This window comes from Aedes albopictus, chromosome 2 (assembly GCF_035046485.1).
Source record: "Aedes albopictus strain Foshan chromosome 2, AalbF5, whole genome shotgun sequence".
Taxonomy (NCBI): domain Eukaryota; kingdom Metazoa; phylum Arthropoda; class Insecta; order Diptera; family Culicidae; genus Aedes; species Aedes albopictus.
This window is the reverse complement of record NC_085137.1, coordinates 329,202,580-329,206,881: the sequence shown is the minus strand read 5'-3', so window position 1 is coordinate 329,206,881 and position 4,302 is coordinate 329,202,580. Positions and strand designations below refer to the sequence as shown.

Sequence of the window (4,302 nt, the reverse complement as noted above, 5' to 3'; positions counted from 1 at the left end):
GGTAGCTTTTCAATCTTCCGTAAAGTGGAAAATTTTCTCTAAATTAGCAATATAGAGCCAGAAAAAAAAGAAAATGAAAAAGCACAATACCAGCAGTCGAATCAAACTTACTTTACATCTGCAGATTTGCATGTGCTCAAAGTCGCGACATTGGTGCTGCAAAGATAGTAAAATAAAACTGCGGTTCCTGGTAAATTCTGTTCTGTCTACTGCGTTTTTGGTGTTCTAAGCCCAAACATACAAACATGATAAACAATAAGTAATGAAAAATCGACTGTAGGAGCTTTCTGGTATGGGCTACTGATATGAGTAACAGTATGTTATATAAGTTTTATTAATATTAATTTCTTTTACTTCAAAACTTACTCATTCTTGTATTCGATGTGATTTATTCATAATATCATCATATGGAGCTACAGCTGCTCTGTAGTTGACCACAGCATATGAACTATCGCTCGACAAAAAACTACTGCGGACATAGATGATAAGCTCCCGAACTGTAAGTCGCAGCTTGCTTGGGAGCATCTAATGTTCTGTTAAGCTGAACAATGTGCGGTGGCGGAAGCTGGAAGATGTGTGATGGCGAAGGAACTGGTGAGCTCGCTTACGACAAATCCAATAATCAAAAGGTTGGCTCGGCATGCTGCAAAATGACCCTTATCACAAGGAAGCTTGGAGCACATATTATCCATATTATCTGATGCCGAAGGGCCTGACGAGCGTAAAGCGCACTCGAAGTTGAAGCCTCGGCCCAACACGTTCACTTCACCATTGTGTTCCGCCAGTAAAGGACTGTTTGCGCTGTGCTGGAAACAGATGTCGTTTAGATATTTTGTAAAAAATCTACGTAACACCGTACTTAGGGAACGTTCAAAAATTACGTCCACCACTTGGGGGAGGGGGGGGTTCTAGGAAAGTGTGACAGTACGTGTATAAGGTATAGGGAAATAGCGTGACAGAGGGGGGAGGGGGGTCTAGAATTCCCGAAAAACGATGGACGTAATAAATGAACCTTCCCTTACCCAGTAATAAGCACCGAAAATCACTTTGAAACACCGTTTATCATTTCGGTCTCCGTTTATGACAAACCTATATCGTATGATTACAGGCTTGCAACAAAACAAAGTGTTTATTTTGTCTCAGTTCAGTCATGACAAGCCAGCTGCAGCACAAACATGTATCAACAACAACCATAAGCAAAACAAACCCGATGTCGCAGCGTGTATGCGACAATGCGATGATTGTATCAACTCTTGTATCGTGTGCACATGCCGTATGCAACACGACTATGTTGATGAAGTATGGAATAATGGTATGTTGCGATGAGTATTATATTGCTCTTTTTTCAGTGTTGGTGAGCAACATTTCCTACCCTGGATGTAGGCAGTAAGACTCTGGTAATGTAACCTGTCGAAGCCTCACGCCACTACGAAAAATGAAGATAGAACAAAAAATGAGAACGATACTCTCGGAACCCGGCCCGACATGGAAATAAGGACTATGTTTGGAAATTCGATACCTGGAACGTCAGAACCTTAAATGAATCTGGACGCCTTTTGCAGATAGTTGGTGTGTACATGGGTGCTATACAGGAAATGAAGTGGTTCAAATCGTACTTACCTTACCGGTCAGGTTATGGCCTGAGTGACCTCTGCTGTACATAGGAATCGTCTTCATTCTGCTCGGTCCATAGCTGCGTGTCTCCAGTTCCGCACTCTGCGAAGGGTCCTCCACTTGATCGACCCACCTAGCTCGCTGCGCACCACGTCTTCTTGTACCGGTCGGATGACTCTCGAGAATCATTTTAGTCGGGTAGCAATCCGACATCCTGATGACGTGACTCGCCCACCGTAGCCTTCCGAATTTCCGCGGCGTTAGTTCTCTCAGCAGTTGATGCAGTTCGTGGTTCATTCGCCTTCTCCCAACTTCCATCTGCACTCCGCCGTAGATGGTACGTAGCACTTCTCGTTCAAAAACTAAACGGGCACGTTGGCTCTTCTGCACGTAGAGTCCATGCTTTGTGCCCATAGAGGACTACCGGTCTAATCAGCGTTTTGTAGATAGTTAACCCTCGAGCAGTCGCGTCTGTGACTACCCGCAGCGACGCTGGCTCACGCTGTGTGCCACGAGCGTGCATTTTTCATGGTGCGTGTACTCAGTACACGACGCGACCGCTCCCGGGTTAACTTCGTGTGACAGCGAACTTTGTTCGATCGCGGAGTTCTGCGAAGTCCAAAGTAAGCTCGCTTTCCTGCCATAATGTGCCTCTGAATTTCTCAGCTGGTGTCGTTGTCGGCGGTAACCAGTGAGCCCTAGTACACGAATTCTTCAACCGCCTCGGGTTCAAATCTGATGAACGTTAATTCAGGGCGGTGGATTCCGTCGCCTACACACATTAAAATATTCTCCGTGCAGTCGAAAACTCCGATTTTCAACTTAACTGATAATATAACATCTACCATAGTAGCAGCAGCGATCAGACAGAGAATAGGTTCAGATTCATAGTGATCGGGAAACAGATAAAGCGAGTTACGAGATGGAACCGATCAACGAGCGGATCTGCATATTGAGGGTTCGAGAATTCTTCGGCTTAGTCTGATCAATGTATTGTCTATGCGACGACCAACGACAAAACCGATGACGTGGAGGATACGTTTTACGAATGTCTTAGCAAGACCTATGACGCGCAGGTCGGAAGAGAAAACTTTTTCCATCCAATCATCGATACGGTGAGCCTTCACTTGTCACCAAACGACTACGGTCTGAGATTAGTCAACTTGGCTGGCTCCTGCCACGGAAAAAGCTTTTAGTAGCACCTACTTTGCAGACAAATATAGTCGCAAGCACACTTTGAGGCACGCTAAAGGCAAAGTTTGTAACCTTATCGACCATGTCCTGGTAGATGGCCGACACTTCTCAGATGTCATTGATGTTAGAACTTTTAGTAGTCCCAACATCGATTTAGATCTCTATCTCGCAGTAAGTAAGATACGAGCTCGGTAATCAACCGTGCCGGACTCTAGGAACCGGTGATCGATGCGTTTCTTCATTCAGCGTTTTCAGCAGATGATACGGTAGCTGACAGAGGACGAGTGGATAAGTGAGATCAAGGAGACCAATAATGTCAGCACTCTGTGGAAGCCTATCCACAGAGCGCTGAGTTCGGTAGCGCAGGAGGTAATAAGCACTGCTCAAAGACGACTTCGGAATAGGTGGTTCAGCGATGAGTGCCAGAGGGTTACGGATGAGAAGAATGTTGCCAGGAGCCGGATGCTGGTGTCGGGGACTGGGCAGGACAGAAGAAAAGAGAGCACGAAGAAGCTGTGATTACTAAGGTGCAAAATAGTATGGAACAGAACGATATGTGGAGGTTTTACGATACAGTCGTGCGTAGAAAAACAGTGCCTCCTCCCGTCATGTGCAATGACCGTGACGGAAAATTGTCCGTAATTCTGTTGAACAAGCTGAGATCGATTGAAGAATCCTTCTGCGAATATCAGGCAGGTTTCAACGAGGGCCGATCATAGACAGATCAGATATTCACCCTGCGGCAGATTTTCGTTGAATTTCAAGAGTTCAACTTGCAGACCCATCATCTATTTATTGATTTTTAGGCGACATACAATTCAGTGAAGAGAAACGCGTTATGGAAGATTATAATTAAACATGGTTTTCCGGCGAAGCTGATTAGATTGATTCGTGTGACGCTTGACGGATCGAAATCAAGTGTATACCCCTTTAGGGGTTGCGGATGAAATTTCGGAATCGTTCGTAACCCTAGACGAACTGAAGCACGGCAATGCTCTTTCGAACTTGCTGTTCAACATATCACTGGAAGGAGCGATAAGGACAGCTGGTAGTGTGCAAAGGAGTGAAGCCATTGGCATTGCTATGCGGTCACGGTATCAACTATATATATACAGGGGATATTCAAAATAATTGGGACAGGCAAAATTTTCACTTTTCAAAAAAAAAAAGTTCAACTAGCTGTAATTTTTCAAAAAGGGCATCAAATATTCTCAGATTTTTACTGTAAGTTCATCAAATGGAAAAAATCGGACTATTCCACACGAAGTTAGAAAAATTATAGCAAAAGGTATGATTATTCGATAGGGTAATTCTCGCTGAGACCGGCCCACTATTTACACCTTGTCTTCAAAAATGTTTAAGGTGCCGATTTTCTGAAAGCCCTCGCTAAAACAGTAACAAAAATGCATTTGGTTACTTTAATTGATGGACCCCCCGTTAGTTTGAGCCACAACAATTTTTGCAGACCCCTCGATTTTGGTAAAATGGTGGCTC

At 44.4% G+C, this 4,302-nt stretch overlaps 1 long non-coding RNA gene across 1 annotated transcript; it reads right to left on the bottom strand.

The window, feature by feature from the left end:
* Positions 1 to 284: 284 nt before the first annotated feature.
* LOC134287197 (uncharacterized) lies at positions 285 to 1,190 on the bottom strand. The gene is made up of 2 exons (XR_009997109.1): positions 1,023 to 1,190; positions 285 to 806 (listed from the first exon to the last, which is right to left on the bottom strand). It is a non-coding gene; the product is annotated as an uncharacterized LOC134287197 (long non-coding RNA).
* Positions 1,191 to 4,302: the final 3,112 nt, after the last annotated feature.